Source organism: Ambystoma mexicanum, chromosome 1q (assembly GCF_040938575.1).
Source record: "Ambystoma mexicanum isolate Mex_15411 chromosome 1q, UKY_AmexF1_1, whole genome shotgun sequence".
Classification (NCBI taxonomy): Eukaryota; Metazoa; Chordata; class Amphibia; order Caudata; family Ambystomatidae; genus Ambystoma; species Ambystoma mexicanum.
In genome coordinates, this window is record NC_090922.1 from 36,885,998 (window position 1) to 36,909,913 (window position 23,916).

The 23,916-nt window shown below is 47.2% G+C and overlaps 1 pseudogene; it reads right to left on the reverse strand.

Moving 5' to 3' along the window:
• Positions 1-1,253: 1,253 nt before the first annotated feature.
• Positions 1,254-23,916, reverse strand: part of LOC138552564 (acyl-CoA-binding domain-containing protein 6 pseudogene) — a 48,611-nt pseudogene continuing 25,948 nt past the window's right edge.

Sequence of the window (23,916 nt, forward strand, 5' to 3'; positions counted from 1 at the left end):
CATGGAGAGACTGTCTTTAGTAAAGAGAATGGAGAAAGAGAGAGTGAGAATGTTGATAAGGATGAGAATGTTGCCAGAAAGTCATATACCCAGGAAGGGAAGTCGAAAGTGGTTTTCTTTGCCTGACTATACAGCTGGGGTTTGTTGCCAGTCGAGGTCAGGGAGACCCTACCGGAGACCTGAACATTTGATGGGATATGTGTAGAAGTTAGACAGTACTTACTTGATCAAATTCATTTGTATATAGTTATTTCAAATAGTCTGTGAAGAGAAGGGAATGTATAGTATGGCATCTATAGTGACATCTGTACCACGTCACCTGCGAGTCTCGGCCTGTTGCGGCATTCCAGAGATTCCAGGAGGAACACAAGACCGGCAGTTGGAGAGCAACAGAGTGAAGGGTGAAGAGACTGGCAGGGTTCGATACCTTTATATCTTATTTCCAGTTTAATACTTAACTACATTCCCAGTTATCTCTCATAAGGCCTACATGCCTCCATGTATTCCCCACCACTATAAAGAAAGCAAAAAACAGTCAGTGTGAGATGCAGCATCATGGACAGATAAGGCTTAGGTGGACTATTTATGTCCAGGTTGCCAAGACCTCCACAAATATAAGAGCCCATACAATTCACAGAGTTGTAATCTTACTCTTGCTGAACTCGATATATACACTTTACACTACCACATGCATCTCCTACAAGGTTACTATAGCAACTGCCCATTATTTACTCTCAATGCCCTTTGCTTATTGCAAAGCATGCTGACCCAATCTCCCTATTTGTAGGGATGCTCACAATCTTTCAGGCCAATACGTTAATACATTTATATGCTTTCTTTTATTTACGTTTACTTTACTCAATTAAAGTCAGTGGCAAAAACAAAACTCACTCTTCCTGACACCTATTCACATGGGGGCCCTTACAGTGCATCTACTTCTTGACCTGCCTTGATCCCTGTATTTTGCTTCCCATTTCCGTGCAGGGGGCGGGTCCCCACAAACTTTCAAACCTGCCCTCAGCTGGTTTATGTATCAAGAATGCAGAGAGAAGAGGAATTGATAAGAGGAAATAAGACTCAAAGATCCAGATTTTGTGGAATTCCTAAATCAAGCAGATATTCTGCTGCTGCAGGAAACATGGCCTCTGGATACGATTCATTTAGATAACTTGGAAGCCTTTGGCGTAAAGGCGTCACCTAGTATAAAGGGCAGGAACTGCGGAGGTCTAGCAATTCCTTTTTATTCTTTTTTATTTTTTATTTTTCAGCATTAAGGGAGGCTTTATTCAGGCGGTCGGTTTGAAGCTCAGGTCTAGGAAAGGTTGTTTCTTCTGTTACGTTGCCGCCACAAGTTTGCACTGTTGCAGTCGGGAACAGATTTCCATGAAATCCGACACTTCTTCAGGAAGAGCACCATCTTGGTCACGAAGGGCTGGGTCTGCTCCAGACTTTAGTAGAATATCTACGATATCCAAAAACTCACAGGACGAAGCATAATGCAGCGCTGTCTGACCTTCACTGTCCTGGCTGTTGATGTCAGCTTTATGTTGTAGCAGCACAGAGACTAGTTCATGGTGTCCACGATCACAGGCCCAGTGCAACAGCGTCCGAACCTCTTCATCTTTCACATTTACGTCGATGGCCTTTGAGCGGATGGCATGCGTTACACGGTCTATGCTGTTCTCGCGGCAGTAATCAAATATGTTTTTATCTTCCGCCCTGATTGTCTCCTCCTGGTAAAGCGAGCTGACAACAGGACCACCGAAAGCAGTCTTCCTCTCCCCGCTTTTCTGCTCGCCTGCCTGAGGGGTCCAGTTGAGGTCCAATTTCCTCACAGTGGTGACATATTCCTTCATTGCCTGCTGAGGACTGGCATCTCCTAGAGCTTTCCAAGCTTCCCATTTTTGTTTCCCTTCAAAGTTGAAGAATCCAGGTTTCGGAATGTTACACTTGCCCACCTTCACCTGTTTGTACCTGGTCTAGCAATTCATGTTTTGAGTGCTTAGAAATATGAGAAGAATCAAATATTCTTTAACTCACCCACGCTATTGATTGTAGATGTGGAATGGGCAACGTGTATTCAGTGCGGCATAGTGAGCTTCTATAACTCACTTCATAGAAATGTCGGTGGTAGTGGCGGGCCCCTATTAGACTTAGTAAATGTAATGTATACTGTAAGAGACCCTGCAGACACCCTGACTAATGTTACATTTCTATTAAATCACAGCTCCCACATACCTATCAGAAGCTATATCAAGAACCACCTCAACGCGCCCCACCAGAACTCAGTGCACCATCCCCCGTATACAGAGAGCTAAAGCCGGAGGGCTAGGCTTCTCTTACATTGCACCCAAACTATGGAACTCACTCCCTGCCTTCCTCAGAGCTGAACCATCCATCCATGCTTTCCATAAAAAAATCACAAGACCACTCTCCTGAGCTAACTCCTTAAGCACACGCACGTCTTCCTGTTGTATATTGTATTATAAATGTAATATAAACACTATGTAACTATGTACATATCTCTTATATCCAACATTCATATGACAAATGTACAAATATGTTATCCAAACATGCTCTCGCTCTGTAACTAATGCCACGTGATAACTATGCAACTAAGTATGTTTCTGTAACAAGTGCCACAATGTCTTTGGGCTGCTGCGCACTATACAAATACAAATAAATAAAATAAATAAATAAAATAGTGGGTGGTGATTTCAACTTGGGAAATTACAATGGGAATGCTGAGGGTGGTGAAGAAGAGGATATAGCCTTTAGTATCCAACCATCAACTCTAAAAGAGGCAAGTAATGATAATAGGGGCAAGACATTTTTTGACTTTGTTGTTGAACTGGGATTTAGGGCAGTGAATGGGAGGTTTCTAGCAGACATTGCAGGAAAGCACACTTTTGTAAATGCTAGACACTGTTCAATGATTGACTACTTTATATTAGGCGTAGAAAACTGGTCCTGTGTCAAAGACTTCGTGGTGGTCATTAGGATCGAAAGTGATCACGGTCCCTTCATCCTGACAATGAGGAGTGGGAAGGAATTAACCCATAGTCGCCAGCCTTTGTCAACAAAGAGAGCAATGTGGTTCATTATAAAATGTAAGATGGCTAAGCAAATGCTCCTGACTGCATTGAGAAAGCAAAGTACAAGGCAGCAGGAAATAGCTATAGCCAGGGCTCTCTATAAGAAGACCTTAAAGGCTAGGAAATTAGAACTGGCAGAGTAAGCTTGGTTAAACCTAGAAAGGACGGCGGTCACAGGTGACCAAAAAATATATTGGAGAATGGTTGAAGACGTATTGAATACTAATTGTAAATGCATGAGTGACCTAAGACACCTAGTAGGCGAGGTTAAATTGATACAACACTTCTCTGCATTGTATAATAAACAAAGGGATGAGGTGGGGATACACATTCTAGACACTGACCAACTCTGAAGCGGGATCTAGGAAAATGCAGTGATGCCACTTTAATGCTGTCTATGCGCAAAGTAGTCAAAGCTCTAACAGGGATGGTGAATGGCAAATCCACGGGCCTGATTGAGTTCTTTAAATATGAAAGGTCCCTCTGGGTGCCTATAACTACCTCTACATTTAATATAATACTACAGCAGAAAACCATACCAGACTCCTGAAAGGAAGCAACCATAATACCAATTTTCAAGAAGGGTAATAGGTACGAGACTGCATGTTACAGGCCAATCTCTCTAATTGACACCTTGACAAAGTGGTTCAGCCTGGCACTGTATGGAAAGATCGTGGATTGGGTAGAAGAGAGCACAATCCTAACGGAGTACCAGTATGGTTTTTGGGAGGGCATAGGCACGAATGACCAAATAATGAATTTACGCCTAATTTAGGATAAATATGTACAAGGTTACAAAAGCACAATATAACTGGGATTTATGGACCTTTCAGCTGCATTTGATTGGATTAATCGTGACAAGCTTTGAAATGTTCCACGTGCATTCGGAATGCATCCAAATTTATTGGCAAGAGTGAGGATGAGGAATCAAGGCAAAATAACCCAAACATCTTGGGGAGTGAGACAAAGTTGTGTTTTAGCCCCTTTATTCTTCAATTTTTACATAAATTCACTATCGTGTGCACTGTCCAAATTGATGAGCGATGTTCCCAAGATGGCAGGACAGACGATATTCGTGCTTCTTTATGTGGACGATGCAGTTCTGATGGCAAGAACAAAACATGTCCTTCAAATATTGGTTAATGGGTTTAATTATTATATGGGACAAAAATAACTAAAAGTTACATAGATAAATCAAATGTAATGTGTATTGGCATTAACAAACCCTTGGGGAATGCAGTATCGATCAAAGGCAGGAACATGGATTGGCTCAGCTCTTTTCGTTACTTACCATTTTTGCGACGGGTGTTTTGCCGCAGAATTAATGTCGAAAAAATGTTTAGAAATTTAATTTACATTATTTTTGGGGGGGTTCACTCCCAAACCCGTCCTCATTTACCTATTTTTTTTTATTTCTCAACCTCCCCAGCCCTTTATATGCCCTTGCCCACCCCCCCAAAACAAGTCTATGCATACTCGTCCTTGGCACTTTTAAACAACAAATAGCCAATGCTTCACAGTTTAATGGTTTGATCCTGAGATATGGCAAGAAATTAGGCGGGCTGCCACTAGATCATATTGCTCGGATCTACCAGGCTAAATCGGTACCATTGCTGATTTATGATGCAGTCATTTGGGGGTGTTTATTCCACAAAGGCAGCTCAAGTCAATGAAAATCAAATATTAAGGTTAATTATAGCCATGCTTCAGGGCTTCCCGGGATATCGCCCACATGAAGAATGTAACTTGACATCCATTGAGGACCATATATAATTGCAACCATTACTTAATTGATTGCGATTATGGGGAAATCCAAACCTGACGTTGACTAGACATATAGTAGAAGATGTCATGCCCTCAACTATTTGCAGTACATCTCCTTGGCTAAAGTATATAAGAGCTTCCCTGAGCACCCTTGGCCTTGCACATTTTTTCAGTAAGGAGTTAATTGTTAGCAATGAGCAAAGAAGGCCATTGGTGGACAGCTTTCTTTCCTTCATAGCAAATTCCAGGAAAGAAACTGAATTAAAAAAACGAAGCGTGCAATTTTACCATAAGGACATACCTATTGTTAATAAGTCAGGTTACGTTCAATATTAAAAAAATCAGAGGAAAAGAACAATTCTTCTCAGTTTTAGAACAAACCTATTACTCATAAGAGATATTGTGCCTCACCCACACAGTGTGATTACACTAATGATCGTAAATGTATTTGCTCATGGTACAATGTATATGATTTTCAGCAGTTCATGTTTTTTGTCCTGCTTACGCTGATCTCTGGAAGACATTTCTCTTCCCAATATTTAGGACTTAGGAAGTGAGAATTGTCTCAACAGCTTTTAGGGTTGTCTTATCAACTCCTGATTTGTTCACTGCACAGTGCATTTATTCTTATATTGAAAGTGGCATTCTATTGCGAAATCAGCTGTTGCAAATTTGACTGATGAGAGGAGCTGGGGAAAGGGAGGGATGCTCAAAGGAGCTTAAGAGAAGGAAGCGATCAAAGGAACTGAGGAGAAGGAGGTGATCAGAGGAACTGAAGAGAATGAGAAGGTGTTCAAATGAGCTAAGGGCAAGGTGGGGTGCTCAGAGGAGCAAAGGAGAAGTAGAAGGTACTGAAAGAAGCCAGAGAGAAGGGGGAGGTGCTCAGAAGGACTGAGAAGAAGGAGTTTGTACACAGATACCTGAAGAGAAGGAATAAGCAATCAGTGGATCTGGGGAAGAGGCCGATACACTGATAAAGAGGCACTGGATGTGGAGGGGCCTACAGAGGAGGAGGATGTAAAAGAAGAGATAGTGAGAGGAGTCAAGAAGGAGGTGGCAAGAGAGACTAGGAGGGTGATCAGAGAAGAGTAGAGAACAATTATGAAGAGTTCAGGAGAAAAGGAGAAGGATGAGAAATGAGAAGTGGTAAAGAGGAAGAGAAGAACAAGTTACTTACCAACCAACTGTAACGTTCTTTCGATTGGATGTTGAATCCAAGCAAATTGACAACCAGGTGGCCTCTGCACAAATATCCTGCACCGGGACACCCCTCTGAAAAGCCCTTGAAGTGGCGATACCCCTGGTTGAGTGGGCTCTTAACCCATCAGAGGCTCTTTTCCAGCCAATTTATAGCACTCTGTAATAGCCAAAATTATCCATCTGGATAGTGTTTGTTTTGATACTCCTAAGTCCAATTTGTGTCCAGTATATCCGACAAACAGTTGGTCACTTTGTCGGAATTTAGCTAATCTGGAAATGTAGAAACTGAGAGCCCTCTTTGGGTCCAGTCTGTGTAGTCTTTCTTCCTCTTTATTCACATGCGGAGAAGGATAGAAAGAAGGTAAAGTAATTTTCTGTGACCGGTGGAAATCAGAGACTATTTTCAGTAAGAATGAAGGTCTGACCCTAAGAGTTACTTTGTCTCTATGGAAGACGGTTTGAGGAGGCTTACAAGAGAGTGCCTGCAACTCACTCACCCTGCGGGCTGATGTAATTGCCACTAGCAAAATTGTATTCAAAGTGAGGAGCCTTAACGGACAAGAATGTGAAGGCTCAAAGGGGGTACCTGTGAGACATTTTTGAACTAAATTTAAATCCCAAATAGGTACTTGGAAGGGAGTTGGAGAGTACACATTTGTCAGTCCCTTTAGAAATTGGTTAACCAATGGCATTTTAAAATAAGAAACCTCTTCAGATAAGCGCTTGAAAATAGATAGCGGTGCCAAGTATCCTTTTATGGTGCCAACTTGGAGCCCCAAATTGGCCAAATGTAAAAGAAAAGAGAGAACCATTGGTGTGTTACATTGGAATGGATCCACATCCTTGTCCTTGCACCAGTTACTGAACGTATTCCAACAACACCGGTAGAAGGATTTTGTTGCTGGTCTTCAAGCCAAAAGCAAAATCTCCATTACGTCATCCGTTAGATGCCAATCCTTATATCTCAGCCTCTCAGAAGCCATGCATGAAGGCTGAGAGTTTTGACCCCTGGATGGAGAACCCAACCTTTCTCTTGCGAGAGACAATCCTCTCTTTGTGGAAGACGTATTGGAGGGTAGATGGACAGGTTGATGTGTAGTTTGGACTCCGATGGAGACCAACGACTGCTGATTGACAGATCGCTGGTGTGGGCTCCCACCCCGTGACTGAGGCGTCCATCACTACTGTTATCTCTGGCCATGGTTGCCAAAAAGGTTCCCCCTTGAGGATATTGTCCCTGCAAGCCCATCATAGCAGATCTTGAGCCACTCTGGTGGATCCCACAAAAGATGAGACATATCGCCCGAAAATTGGGACTATGAACTTCTGAGGGCCCATTGAAGGGAACTCATTCTCAATCTGGCCTCTGGCACCAGAAAAATGCAGGATGCCATAAGGCCGAGCAACCTGAGGAAATCGAAGGCCGGCAGATGCTGGGCATTCTGAAACTTTGTTACCATCTGCAGGATGTGGTGAGCTCTCTCCTCGGGAGGCAAGGCTTTGCCCGAGGACGTATCCAGTATTGCTCCGATGAATTGGAGCTTTTGGAGTGGTATCATTTGAGACTTCTTGTAATTTAGGGAGAAGCGCAGTGTGTGTAAGAAGTGGCAGGTCATTGTCAGATGTTGCTGAGCTTGTTCGGGTGAACTCGCCCTGATTAACCAGTCATCCAGGTAGGGGTAGATGTGAATCCCCCCTCTCCTGAGACTCGCTGCCACCACAGACATCAGCTTGGTGAAAACCCCTGGGACGGAGGTCAGCTCAAAAGGCAGAACTCAAAATTGATAGTGAGACCCGCCAATCGCGAACCTCAGGTACTTTCTGTGCTTGAGATGGATTCGCACATGAAAGTAAGCATCCTGAAGGTCCAATGATACCAACCAGTCTTGGAGTTGGAGAGCCTGAAGGATCTGAAAAAGTTTAACCATCTTGAATTTGTCCTTCCTGAGGAACTTGTTCAAGTTTCTTAAGTCCAAGATAGGTCTCAATCCTCCGTCCTTCTTTGGGATGAGAAAATAAGGGGAGTACCAACCCTTGTTCCTCTACACTACAGGTACATGTTCTATTGCACCTTTCTCTAGCAGGGTTAAAATCTCCTGCTCGAGGAGCGGGTCTGGAGTTTTGGTAGTGGTGGCTCCCGGTGGAAAGTCTTGAGGCCTTTGTCGAAAAGGAAGGCAGTAACCATGGTCACTATTTCTAGTGCCCAGGCATCTTAAGTAATGCCTCGCCATTTGTCCAGATACCGAGTGATCCTGCCTCCCACCGGGGTCTTGTGGGTTAAGGCTTCAGAGTGGCTTTGCAGTGGCTGCAGCAGTGGCTCAGGGGACAGTTGCCGCTGCTGGGGCTGATCTAGCACCTTTTCCTCTTCCACCACGAGGAAGTTTTGTTTGTTGCCCTCTTTGACTGGCCTGTCCCTTCCCTCTCCCAAATGAGGAGTAGAATCTAAAGGGACGGTTCCTCCAGGAAGATGACCCTGAGTAGGAGTGTTGTTGAGGTTGTTTTATAGAGGCACTAAGTGATTTAGCCGCCGCTTTTGAGATCTATAGCTTCTCCAAACTCTTGTCCGCCTTGCTGTCAAACAACATTGAGCCGTCAAAAGGCATATTGAGTAATCTGGCTTGCACATCCGGTGCAAAGCCCGATTTCCTGCTAGATTTCCTGCTAGAAGCCATGGACCTGCTTATGCTATCAGCAGTGTCCATTCCTGACTGGAGGCATTCCTCCATAGCCTTTTTTCCATCTCTGACTATTGCCAGGAAACAATCCCGTTCCTCGCCCTCAGGGATGTGTTCAGCCGCTGTTGTCATACAATCCCACAGGGTGTATGTGAACCTTGCCAGGGTGCAAGTCACATTTGTGGACTTTAGGGCCATGCTGCCCAAATAAAAGACTTTTCGAGCCTATGTGTCAGCTCTTTTGTCATCCCTATCAGGCGGAATGGAAGGGTAAGCTGATTGCCTAGTAGAAGTTGCTGCCTGGACCACTCAGCCGAGAGTTGCTTTGAAATGTATTCTGGGTCAGATGAGGAAGGCCTGTATTTCCCCACAAATTTCTTATTTGTAGCTGGGACAGAATCTGGGGTTTCCCATGTGGCTGTGACCCTTTTTTGTAATGCTTTGTGAAAAGGGAGGACAGGGTCCTTTTGAGGGCCTTCATTATGGATATCCATCATGTCAACTTGGTCAAAATTAGGGGAATTTGACTTCCATCCCATAAACTCAATAACGTTGTTCATTAACCTTCTGTACCATGAGTCTGCATGATCTGCAGGGTCGGGTTGTCAAAGTCTACCTCAGGGGAAGTATCCAGGCCACTGGCTGTCTAAAGACATTCATACAGATTACTTAAGTTGGAGCTAAGGTCAACCAATTCCTCAGGGACATCTCTAGTCCCCAATTTTACTCCAGCAGTAGTAATTTCCTCTTCAGAGGATTGCTCCTCGAAAATAGAGGACATAGACCTGAAAAGAATCTTGTCTAGGTTGTGGTTGGTATGCCTTTCTGGGTGAAACAACCGGTTCTGATCTCGGCTTCAACAAAGGTGCTGATTTTGGCGCCACAATTACAGATGGCCTCGACAATGGCGTCGAAGGTGTCGATGTAATCGACAATGGCTTCGATAGCATCGATGGAGGCTTCGAAACCGTCGAGGAAGGCATCAAGGCCATCTTCGAGGGTGGCATTGAGGACGTCTTCAATAGATGTGTCGATGTGATCTTCGACGTCGGCTTCGATGACGGGTGTATTCCGAGCGCCATTTTGTCAGCCGTCACCTCCAATTTATGCACCAGTAGGTTTGATTTTATTTTGTGAGGTGTCAGGGAATTTTCCTCCGATGACACCCTCAGCGACTTGTCGTCGGATCTCGCGTGTCTGGTCTTTGACCTCCCTCTGTCACTTTTGGAGTGAGCTGGGGTATGGTCTTCAAGTGGCTTTTCCGAAGGGGTCTGGGCCACGTTCTCGAAAAATGTTAACATTGAGGCTCTGAAGGCCTCCCATTTTTTGGGGGAATCGTGTTTTGAAGGGTAGGAGATGACCCCTGTGTCAGCCGACGAGCAAGAGGAAGGAGATCGATGTCGTCTTTGCCTCGATTTTTTTGAGGAGGAGGAGGAGGATTTCTACGATCGACTTCTTGATCTCGATTTCCTCAAACCATGTCCAGATTACCCACTCGATTCTCTCGAATCCTTCTGTTTTCTCAAAGATTTCGAGGATTCCTCCCCCACTGCTAGTTTACCTTTCCGTTGCTTAGAAGCCTTGTTAGTCACAGCCTGACAGGAACCGCATTCGTCAAACCCGATGGTCAGGGCCTAAACAACTGAGGCAAACTCGATGGGGATCGGTGATCGACATCTTCTAACCACACTTTTGACATTTCTTAAAACCGGTCTTTGGTGTGGAAAGAGTCGAAGACGAGGACATTTTCGTCGAAAACTGAAGCGCCGCTTTTGTCACATGAAGCAAAGCTATCGGACAAACCGAACTGAGGCTAACGGGCACGGCTCGAGCCCTTTATACTGCAAATGATGTCGACGCTCGACGGCAGCCCTCGAGGGACATAGACACCGCAGCCTCGAGCACAGCGCCCTCTGGTGAAAAAAATGTTTCCGAAGCAGTAAGCTGGAAGATACGAATATCCAAGATGAGGAATACATGGGAGGACACAATCCTTTCGAAACACTGCCCTATCTGGAGGCAGAGTAAGGAGAAGGTGGATAGGAGACACAAAAGAAGTTGCAAACAGGAGGAACACAGGATGAGAGCAGAGGAGGAGAATGTTAGTGTAGAGGGGGTGGACATGTCTGACAATTTTCAAGTGGTGCTGGGGAAAGAGATGAGCCCCAAATCTTAAAAGGGGGAGCTTGTGGAAAGTGGTGGAATGAGCTTGTGATAGGACATTGTGGAGGAAGGACAGATTTGGTTAGTAGGGCATAGACCCAGGACCAGATAGAGGGACAGATACAGAGTCCTAGTAAGAAATCCACAGACAGCATAGGGAGGCATTCTGTCCTCCTATGCTACGAGTCCTTGGGAAGGTTGGCTATCAGACATAGCTGAAAACGGAACCATCCAAAAGACTGCACTTCTAAATCAAGACCGAGGATGAGGTATTCCTGCTGTATACCAGCTACACAAGAACTCTTACACAAAGCTTGCAGATAACAGAAAATTAAACTTTGTTGATGAACTGAGAATGACAGTGAGAAAACTCATTGAATTGGCGAGGGGAATTGTGAGTGTGATTTCACTTGGAATCCTTTGTGTTTGTTTGGCTCAGGGAGAAACAGAAGGAACATTTTGTTTGCAATGCAATGAGTTCTGCTTGGAGGACTCTACACACGCTCTTCACATATGTTTTGTTGCATCAATCCACAGGGAGAAATGAGGACATGGGAAGAACTTCGCCTTCAAAAACATTTGAACTTCCCTGAGAACAACAGACTATTTCATTGGCCCTAAGTCTGCATGTGAGTAGGTGTCAGGATGAAACCCAAGTGTAAGGGCACATCCCTAGACTTGCACCTACACCAGTCAACACTGAAGAATGTTTGAGGAAGAATCTGCATCAGGAAGAGTACATTGTGTTTTTCCCATTGACTTTATTGGAGTAAAGTGAACTGAAATGTAATATATACATATTTTAATACATTGGGCTTGAAAATAGAGAGTATGCCTACACACAGATAGTGGTTGTTGGTATGCTGGGCCGAATGGCATACAGAGTAAATAATGGGTAGTTTGTATGGTAACGTCATAGGAGATGCATGTGTGAATACACCATGTGTTTGCTGAAAGGGTACCAGAAAGGTCAGGGAGTAAATAATGAGCCAATTTCTTTAATGAAATATGAGCGTGATATACTGATCTTATTGCACATGAGGATTGTTTTTTAGACAGCATTGGGCCCTTTCCCCTGGTACAGTGTGTTCACATTAAACTGTCCGCAATTGCCGGAGGACTACACAAGACTGTGTTTGATGCAGGTACTGTCACGCTCCTTATCCACACCATTTACGGATTACCCTGATCGTTAAACGTAGCGCACCAATCTTCCCCTAACGCTACCACACCGGGCCGCGCACGATTCATGTGAGAGCTTAGGTCTTGCAATTAAGTACTGATCCAGGCATTAACTATGTTCACGCCAGCAGTATCAGCCTTAATATTTGCATAATGTTGATCGCCCATCCTGTGTGAAGCTGCCGTATGCCCTGCATTCCTGTCACGATCCCTCATCATGTGGTCCCCAAGGCGCTCCCCCATCCCCCGTCTCACTCTTCCCTTTCTTCCCCCCTTCTCCGGGACTCACGTGGACTCTCACACACTTTGCGATTGCGCCCGCGCCTTGTCCGTAACAGGACTGCTGTCAGGCTACGGCCATTTCTTCATTGGCAATTACCTTGGCGCCTAGGATCGCGAAGGGCTAGCATTGAGCTTCCGCGTCGCGGGACTGTAAGGTCACGTGACACTCTTGCCCGATCACGTGACTCAGCCACGCATCACGTGATCAGAAGCGCGAGTACTTAAACACGGAAACCCAGGTCCTCGTTGCTTCACAGCTGTGCTCTGCATCCTGTTTGGCGTTACGTACCTTTGGATCACTGACTGCTCACGGAATCGACCTGGCTTGCTCTACTGGACTCTTCTTGGATCTACCCCTTTGGATTTGTTTGCATAGTGATATCCGGCTCTTGACCACGGACTGTTATTGGACTGCCTCCTGGATCTCCCTCTTGCACCTTGGCTCTTTGGACTTCTTGTCTCATTGCTCCACAGTTCCTGCTAACAGGCGAACAACTGAGGACTACTCCTCTTGGGGTACTGCAGTCCACGTGGGTCCCGGACCTCTCCACTAGGTTACTACCTCTTCCTTGACCCTGATTGGTAAGACCTTTCCGTTTTTTTCTAAACACTGTGGTTACTGTTTCTTGCTTGGTACTTAATCCGTATTTTCTTGCAGCAGCGTGGGGTCCCAGAGGTTCGCGGTCCCGGACTTGAACATCTTCGCCTGTGGCCTCAACGGCTGCACAGAGAGTGGCTTTAGGTTCTCTCTGTGCGGCATTTGGGGACGGAGGCCTCTTCTGCCTACACGACACTCAAGTCACAACAGACTGTGAAGCTTATTGTCGTATAGGCAATGGAGGGGAACGCTGAAGACCCCATGACTGCTATAGTCCAAGCCATTACAGTGCTACGAGCCGATATGGCAGCAGCCAACACGGCTATCCATCAACGTCTCGACAACATACAAAGTGTCAGACACCCTTTACCCCCAGATGCAGAATTCGGAGACACAACCCCCGTTTCCCAACCCGTTCCACCTCCGATTCTCCCACCTCAGAACCCCGTTCCCGTGGTACTACCTACTCCATTCCCGTTGGCAGCCCCTGAGAGATACCATGGGGATCCCAAGAAATTCAGGACCTTCCTAAACCAATGCAAGTTGCATTTTCTGTGCTGACCTCAGGCTTTGCCCAGATTCCACCACAAAAGCAGCGTTCACCCTTTCCCATTTGGCTGGGATGGCTGCTGCATGGGCCAACCCCTTGTTGGAGACTGACAACCCGGCCTTATATGACTTCGATCTCCTCGTCACCGAGATGTCCAGGGTTTTTGATACTAGACACAAGGTCCAGACTCGAGATCTGGAACTTCTGGATTTGTGTCAGGGTAGGGGTTCCCTCAATGAATACATAACCCGTTTTAACCAGCTGTCCGCTGAAACTTCCTGGCCTGAGGTCAAGAAGGCAGTAGTCTTCTATAGGGGTCTCAGTAATCCCATGAAGAACGCCTTATCAGTAGTACCCTCATTACCCACTGCATTCCAGGATCTGGTTGACTTGTCACTCCAGGTGGACGCACGTAGGTCCGAAAGAAGGGCGGAAGCAGGTTTCGGGCGGAAGCAGGTTTCGCTCAGTCCTCCACACCTCACACGGCAGTTCCTTCCTCTGACTCCTCTCAAGAACCCATGCAGATCGGGGGCGTCAGAAGCCCGATATCCCCTCTAGAAAGGGAACGTAGGAGGGTGGATAACGCCTGCTACTATTGTGGCACCTTAGGTCACTTTGTCAAGGAATGCCCACGCTTTCCCAAACTCAAGCCACAGGGTTTTCAGATAGCTCAATCATAGTACTGGGGACGGGATCGAGCTATACCATGCACACCCCAAACCCAACACCCTCTTTCGGGCGTATCCGGCCCATTCATGTACAAGCCACTCTACAGCCCACAGCGTCTGTTTCGCATCCTGTTACTCTGATAATCGATTCAGGGGCAACGGGTAACTTTATCGACATTTCCTTGGCCCGTTTATTAAATCTGCCCCTCTTGACCAAAACCAGGCCTGAACCAGTACAGGCTGTAGATGGCTCTTCTTTGATTTCGGGCCCGGTAAAACAACAAACAGCCCCTTTGCTACTGACCATACAATCCAGACACAGGGAGACCATAAGTTTTGATCTCATTACCATGCCACAGTTTGGGCTCATTCTGGGAATCCCTTGGCTTCAGGAACATAACTACCCTCATTGATTGGAAATTGGGTTTGGTTCACTTTGAGTCGGACGTCTGTCAACATTTCTGTCTTCCCACAGACACACTCAGCGACAATCCTGCTCAGGCTATAGCTCAGCTTACAGTGCAGGATCCGCAAGAAACACCATCAGAACACGTAGTCGGGTTAGTGGTGACAGACGTTCCCCAGGTATACCAAGATTATGCGACTGTGTTTGATCGTGGTTCCTCTGAAACACTGCCTCCACATCGCCCGTACGATTGCCCCATCGATCTACTCCCTGACACAGTGATTCCCACAGGGCGGATCTATTCCCTCTCACCATCTGAGGAAACGACTCTCAAGGAGTACATTAAGAAGGCCTTGAGCCTAGGGCACATACGACCATCCACCTCGCCTGCAGCAAGCCCTATATTTTTTGTGCCGAAAAAGGAGGGCAATCTGCGCCCATGTGTAGATTATAGACGCCTGAATGCTATCACGAGGAAAGATCGGTACCCTATTCCCCTCATCACGCCCTTGCTTGACCGACTCACATACGCTACCATTTTCACCAAACTGGACCTCCGCGGAGCCTACAACCTGGTCCGCGTCCGTTCCGGGGACGAATGGAAAATCGCTTTCTGTACCCGGTACGGCTTATATGAATATACAGTCATGCCTTTTGGGTTGTGTAATGCCCCGGCGACCTTCCAGAGGTTTATGAATGACATCCTGAGCGATATCTTAGATGTCTACATAGTGGTTTACCTCAACGACATCCTAATCTTTTCTCAGTCTCTGGAAGAGCATGTGCGCCACGTTCGTGAGGTGTTATCACGCTTACAAAAACACTCGCTATATGCCAAACCGGAAAAGTGCCTGTTCCACGTTGATAACGTTGACTTCCTCGGGTTTTGTATCACTCCCGGGGGGTTGTCCATGAACCACTCCAAGGTTAAAGCGGTTTTGGATTGGCCTATTCCTGCGAACCTGAAAGCTCTTCAGTCCTTTTTGGGTTTCGCGAATCTCTACAGGAGGTTCATCTCTGGTTTCTCTTCTATCGTGTCTCCCCTCACCGCATTAACCAGTCCTAATGTTCCCTTTCTTTGGTCTGATACACAACAGAAGGCCTTTAATTCACTGAAGACTGCTTTCACCACAGCCCCTGTCCTCCAGCATCCCGACTCAGAACTCCCTTTTATCGTGGAAGCCGACGCCTCCTCCTTCGCTCTTGGTGCCGTCTTGTCCCAAGCATGTCAGGCCACGGGTCGTCTGCACCCGGTTGCGTTCCATTCCCGCAAGTTCACCACCCCCGAGTCACACTACACCGTGACCGAGAAGGAGTTATTAGTGGTTATGGACGCATTCCGCGTGTGGCGACACCACCTCTTGGGCGCCAAGCATCGAGTCACGGTGTTCTCTGATCACCAGAACCTACAGGATTTGGCGTCCCTGAAATGTCTTAACAGTCGACAGGTGAGGTGGCATCTTTTCTTCGCGGCATTCGACTTCCAGATCCGACATCGGGCTGGTTCCGCACACGGCAAAGCCGATGCGTTGTCCCGCTCTCCCGGGGGGGTTTCTCTGCCGGTATTCCCTGACACATTGTTAGACAACACTAAGGTAATTTGTCTATGTACCCCCTCAGTGCCCTTAGTGGACGCGGTACGCAAGTGGGTGTCCTTGCATCCCGACCAACTATCAGAGTGGGATCCAGTATTCCAGGATGGTCTCCCGTTTGTGCTGAACCGCTTATTCTTACCCACTGCTGATACACGCAATATGGCCATGGAATGGTCGCACGATGCCGCTGTGAATGGTCATCCTGGCCAACGCCGTACGTTATCCCTCCTGAAATGTTGGTGTTGGTGGCCAGGCATGAAGAGGGACGTGGATTGCTACGTCAATACATGCACCATTTGTACACAATGCAAAACCCGTAGGGGACACCCATTAGGCCTGCTTCTCCCTTTACCAGTACCCCCGAAACCATGGCATACAGTAACCATGGATTTTGTTACGGAACTTCCTCGGGTACAGGGTTACGACACTATTTGGGTGGTGGTGGACTCCTTCTCAAAGATGGCACGCTTCATCCCCTGTAAGGGTATTCCCTCCGCTTCCGTCCTGGCCACCCTGTTCTTTGATTCTGTCTTTTGTCTCTTTGGGTTTCCCTCTGTCATTATATCTGATCGGGGTTCTCAATTCACTTCTCGCTTCTGGCGCGCTCTAACCAGATTAATGGGTATTGATGTCCGGTTCTCTTCGGCCTACCACCCGGAGACGGATGGTCAGACCGAAAGGACGAACCAGACCATGGAGCAATATCTCCGCTGTTTGATCCTGCAACAGCAGTGCTCTTGGTTGCGTGCCCTCCGACACGCTGAATTCGCCTACAACAATGCGGTTCATGCATCCACTGGGTTCTCCCCCCTTCTATGTCCTCTATGGCCAACATCCCCGCACGCTACCGGTCCCTGACCTCGCGGCCTCCACCAATCCGGCCGCTAGTGCCTGTCTTCGGGATCTGTCCTCTATCCACGCCCAGACTGCATTACCTCTCCGTGAGGCCCAGTCTTCCATGAAGGTCCAGGCAGATAAGAAGCGGCTGTTGGCCCCGGCTTTCTCAGTGGGTTCCCAGGTGTGGCTTTCTACCCGTCACTTGAGGTTAGTGGGTTGCAGGAAACTTTTGCCCCGTTTTGTGGGTCCCTATGTGGTGTCCCGGGTTATCAACCCTGTCACGTACCGCCTGGTTCTCCCGGGGTCTTGGAGGGTCCACCCTGTGTTTCACGTCTCCCTTCTCAAACCGTGTCCGGCCCCTACCCGCTTGCGCGCCTCTGCTGCCCCGGTGTCCTTGGCATCCCTGGACGAGTACGAGGTGTCCTCCATCCTTGGCTCCCGAGTCTGCAGGGGGCGCTTGCAATATCTGGTTGATTGGGTCGGTTATGGCCCGGAGGAGCGTTCTTGGGTCCCTGCTATTGATGTCCACGCTCCCCGGTTGGTGGCTCGCTTCCACCGGGATCACCCTTCCTGCCCACAGGGTCGTGGGCCTTTGGGGGGGGGTTCTGTCACGATCCCTCATCATGTGGTCCCCAAGGCGCTCCCCCATCCCCCGTCTCGCTCTTCCCTTTCTTCCCCCCTTCTCCGGGACTCACGTGGACTCTCACACGCTTTGCGATTGCGCCCGCGCCTGGTCCGTAACAGGACTGCTGTCAGGCTACGGCCATTTCTTCATTGGCAATTACCTTGGCGCCTAGGATCGCGAAGGGCTAGCATTGAGCTTCCGCGTCGCGGGACTGTAAGGTCACGTGACGCTCTTGCCCGATCACGTGACTCAGCCACGCATCACGTGATCAGAAGCGCGAGTACTTAAACACGGAAACCCAGGTACTCGTTGCTTCACAGCTGTGCTCTGCATCCTGTTTGGCGTTACGTACCTTTGGATCACAGACTGCTCACGGAATCGACCTGGCTTGCTCTACTGGACTCTTCTTGGATCTACCCCTTTGGATTTGTTTGCATAGTGATATCCGGCTCTTGACCACGGACTGTTATTGGACTGCCTCCTGGATCTCCCTCTTGCACCTTGGCTCTTTGGACTTCTTGTCTCATAGCTCCACAGTTCCTGCTAACAGGCGAACAACTGAGGACTACTCCTCTTGGGGTACTGCAGTCCACGTGGGTCCCGGACCTCTCCACTAGGTTACTACCTCTTCCTTGACCCTGATTGGTAAGACCTTTCAGTTTTTTTCTAAACACTGTGGTTACTGTTTCTTGCTTGGTACTTAATCTGTATTTTCTTGCAGCAGCGTGGGGTCCCAGAGGTTCGCGGTCCCGGACTTGAACATCTTCGCCTGTGGCCTCAACGGCTGCACAGAGAGTGGCTTTAGGTTCTCTCTGTGCGGCATTTGGGGACGGAGGCCTCTTCTGCCTACACGACACTCAAGTCACAACAATTCCACAGCCTGTTTAGCCTAGTCACCGCCATTCAAGCTATGTAGCATCTAAGCACTATACTCCTGATACAGCCATAGCACGTATCTAGCATCAGCAATAGGTACTTCTCCAATTATATACCCCAAACCACTATGGAGCTTGTGTATCTTGCACAACTCTAATTGAACCTGCCTATTTTGCACATCCCTAGCCAAATCGAATTTGCCTACTGCTATGCACATCCTGTATACTTGAACCTGCCTATTTTGCACAATACTAGCCAAATCGAAATTTGCCTACTGCTATGCACACAGGGACGTCATTTCACCAAAATACCAGGGGTAGCGGAAGTGACATCACACGACCCTTGACCCCCTGCTGACATCACAGGAAGTAATGACATTTGACCCCGCCCGGAAGTGATATCACGGGAAGCAATGGAACACGACCTTTCACCCGTTGACAAAACAGGAAGTGGCATCACATAGCATTGTACACTACGAAAAATATGGTTACGATATCACTATAATGTGATGTACATTTCATACAAGAATGGATCGCCATATGTATGGTTAAGATCAGTGTATATAGGCCCATATTACTAAATTACTGTGAATGTAAGCAGGCGTCCATGACCAAATGATAATGATGTGTTATTATATAGCGCTTACGCTTAAGTGGTTTATATAGAAAAAATGTACACCCAATATCACCCAACCTGTGTTGGTACTCATTTATCGACCTCAGAAGGATGAAAGACTGAGTTGAGGCATTTAAGAACAGACCAAATCAGTGACTCGCCCACCGAAGTGTGTCTGAAATAAACCTTTGATATGTCTAGCAATTAATGCATAGAATTCCAGAAAGACACATTATTTGGTATTCCTATTCTTTCATTTTTAGGGTCAGTGCTGAAAGTGTTAGACTTGTGGCACTCCTGTTCTTATTTTTCGTCTTTTTTTTTAAAGGGGCCTGAACAAGAAAGCCAGCCACTGCAGAAGTAAACAGCCACATGGTGCTGGCCACAGCCCAGGAGCTTGCATTACCAATTTTTTTTTTTTTAACAAAGTGTTTTTTTGGGGTTTTTTCGTTTCTTTTTTAAGACAGAGGTCACAAGGGAGACCTCAGAGGTTGCAGTTGCGACCTCTGGCGACCCCTAAATCCCTAAATGACGTCCCTGTATGCACATCCTGTATACCTGAACCTGCATATTTTGCACGATCCAAGCCAAATCGAATTTACTGCTATGCACATCCTGTATACTTGAACCTGCCTATTTTGCACAATCCTAGCCACATCGAATCTACCTACTGCTACTGAGCAATTGAATATCTTTGCACATGTACTTACCTGCCAGTCGTATTTAAGCTAGTACCTCCTGATTAATTGTCTGCAAACCTGTACACAACCACACCGCCTACCTGTCAGTACAGTCACACCACACCCCTCAGACAGTTAAGACTAGATTACGTCATGTGGCTGCAGCCACCTGCCTGTCATCACATCACTTACTTGGTCACCCTAGTGTACCTAACTGTCACTCACTGCATCTTCTATACTAGCACTGCCAAGACCAACCGCTACTACCCCTCCACACACCACTGTAACATGACGCACAGCACTAACATCTTAGTCAACCCATACCTCAATGACCCTGCCTTGTAGCTGCAACATTTTGCTACTAAACCTACACCCAATCAACCATGCACTCTCCAGTCTAGGAATTTCAGACTCAGATCCAGACTGCCCCGTGCCCCATGTACCCAGTGCAGCTGCACCGACACCACACAGTCCACCACACAGAAGACACCTCACCTCCCCACCCCTATTAAAGAACTCAAGGGTGCCCTCATCAACGCCAGATCCATTACGGCTCATGCTGTGGATATTACTGACTTAATTACCGTCCATAACCTCGACTTCATTGCTATTACTGAAACTTGGCTTCATGCAGCCTCCGGCCCACTCCTCGCCTTCGCCATCCCGAATGGTTACTCCATCAACAGAATTGACCGACAGTCCACCTCATCCAAAGGAGGTGGAGTCGCATTTATACACAGAGACAACATCACTATGAGAACCATCCCCAACACCCAATTTAGCTCTGCCGAATCGTTATCGGTGAAACGTACCCTCTCTCCGACTAACACAGCAACAATACACCTAATTTACAGACCTCCAGGACCACTTGGCTCCTTCACAGATGACATCACATCCATCCTGACTGACAACACCAAGCCCAACTCTCAGGTGATGCTACTAGGTGACTTTAACCTCGGCCTATCCGACATTATGGACTACATGGCCACCGAGGTCGCTACTACCCTTGCCAACTTAGGCTTCCAGCAGCGCATTCTTGAACCCACCCACAACAAGGGCAGAATGCTTGCCTGGATCACTGATCTCAATTGCAGCATCTCGATAAGTTCTAACCATGCTTGTGCTTGGTCAGACCATCACATCATTATCTTCCACTTACCAGCCACCAACCCCCACTGCAAACCCACCATAGCCCCTGCTATTCCTACTAGGAACAAAAAAGACATTACCAGGGACAAACTACTCCATCTCATCCTCCCCATCCTCAACAACTGTGCATCTCGGCACAAAGACCCCACTCTCCTAGTAGACACCTTCAACCAAACACTGCTCAGAGCTATCAATACTACAGCTCCGCTTAAACTTCGGAAAGCCAAACAACGAGCCCATCTGAACTCATGGTTCACCCCACAGCTTAAAGTCCTGCATAAAGAAAAGCACAAGGCTGAAGCTCTTTGGAAAAGCCGTCAGTGCAAATCCAACAAAGATCGCCTTTTTATCACCTCCCTTAATTCTAAGGAAGCGATCTTGCAAGCCAAAAAAGAGACCTACAATCAGCAGATATCCCAAGCGGAATCCAACACGAAGGAGTTATTCACAATTCTCAAAGAATTTGAATCCCCTTCCCCTGCACCTGATACCCGCAGTAAGGACAACGCATGGTGCAATAACATCCAAAGCGCTCTTCTCAACAAAATAACCACCTTACAATACAAAATCAATGCCAAACAAATCACCCTCTCTACCTCTCCCTTATTCAAACCTGTGACGCCCCCTAAGGCCTCCTTTTCTCACACCCCTTTCAGCTTCACCCCACTCACCATCTCTGAGGTGGAACATATTATCTGTAACTTAAAACCATCTAACTGCCAAGGTGACTCCTGTCTGGCACCTATCATCAAGGAATTGGCACATGACCTGGCGCCCTTTATAACGACCTTTATCAACTCATCGTTCCAATCTGGAATGGTACCTAACAACCTGAAGGATGCCTGGGTTATCCCTCTTTTAAAAAAAATGACTTTAGACCCTGAGAAACCTACAAACTACAGACCCATCACTACCGTCCCATTCCTTCTAAAAATATTAGACAGAGCAGCATACTTACAGATACAGAACTATTTGGAAACCAAGAACCTCCTCGGCACAAGACAATCTGGTTTTAGACCAAAGCACGGGAGAGAAACAGCTCTCTTAGACCTTAAAATTCAAATTGAGGATCTAAAAGACAATGGCAAACTAGCCCTCCTACTCTTACTGGACTTATCCGCAGCCTTCGATCTGGTCAATCACCAAATTCTCTGTCAGCATCTGAAATCTGCTGCCTACTTCTCTGACAATGCCACAAATTGGATTAGGTCATTCCTAGACAATAGGCATAGGAGAGTATTTTCACCTACCTCCTCTGCAGATCCTGCCTCAGTCCCCTGTGGAGTCCCTCAGGGGTCCTGTGTCTCCCCAACACTTTACAATGTATTCACCAAACCTTTATTTGATGTCCTTGACTATCTGGGCGTCACCTACACTAATTATGCGGATGACACCCAGATACTCATTCCCATTACTGGTGACTACATTATTGATTCCAAAGCTCTGAATGACATTTACCAAGTCATCCAAGCTTGGATGGCCCAACACGAGTTGTGTCTTAATGATGATAAGACAGAGCTCCTCATCTTGGGTACACAACAGAGACGAGATTCAACAAACTGAACCCTTTGTTCAGCTCTTTCAATATTGACGGCAACTCCATCAAAGTATCTAAAGATACCAAAACCTTAGGAATCTCCCTCGATTCCACACTCTCCCTTGCCTGACAAACCAATGCAGTTGTAGCCGCCTCGGCCTACAACTGCAAGCTGATCACAGACTGCCGACCATTCCTCACCTCACAAAATTGCATCACCCTGGCCAGGACACTGGTGTAGTATAATTCTTTCAATGAAGACAGGAGCCTCTGATCTGGTGACGATGTATTTATTTACTTAACCAGTTTCATGCAGTATGCACCCAAAACGTGTGCATTAAAGATAAAGGCCAACGGGCCTAAGGTGGCAGAGAGAATGCTGCAGGGATGGTCTGAGTCCAAGCTGTGTCAAGAGCGGGCCCCGTAGCAGGAGGGCTATGCAGGACGCCTCTTATCGCGTCCTCCGCTCGTCCCGTAATGCGCGCGAAGCACGCGGGGGCGGAGCTTGATCGGGCCTCGAGATCTCGCGAGAGCGCAGGCTCTCGCGATGTCTCTACACATCTCCCCTTTTCAACGCACATCAAATCATTGTAAAACATAGTCATTATATCTCACCGGTCTTCTGTGTTCCCTTCTGGGACGATCAACAGTCCGGGTGAAATTCTCTCGTTGCTCCTGATCGGGATCTTCACCCAATGGTTCCGGTTCAACTTCTGTTTCACCCTTCTCTCTGTCGTCTCCTTCTGGTTCTCTTTCTTCGCCTGCTCCAAAGTCCCTTTCGGTTTCCGCTGGTGGTCTCTCTGGGGTCTTCGCTCTTCCTCGATTCTTCTGGTATAATGCTACTCTTTCTAGATTCCACGCTCGGCCATCATCCGTGCGGATGTGGTTTGTCCCTTTGTGAATCACTTTGATGGGTCGGCTAAACCGAGACCCCGTGCTTTGATCCTTCTTTGGTAACTGGATTTTGACCAAGTCTCCCTCTCCGATATCTGACGTCTGCTTGGTTCTTCTTCTTCGATCGCTCCATGATTTCATGCGTGTCTTATCGCTTTCAATTCTCCAGACTACTTCTGCCATGTCCACCACTTCATCCTCTCGTATTTTCGACAACCATGGTGGGATCAGCGTGGATGCTGCACTCCTCCCTCTCAACATTTTGAACGGGGATATTTGGGTGATCCCATTGGGTGTGAGTCTGTGGGCTGCTATGGCCTCCTTGGTGGTTTTGAGCGGGTCCATGCCCGAAGCTGTCGCCAATTGGATGGCGCCTTTTATGAACCTGTTGGCCCTTTCGACAAGCCCATTTGCTTGTGGGTGATACAGGGCCGCTTTCTTTTGTTTTATGTGGTTTCTTTTTAAGAACTCCTCCATGTCTTTCGAGACTAGTTGCACCCCATTGTCGGTGACTACTTCCTTGGG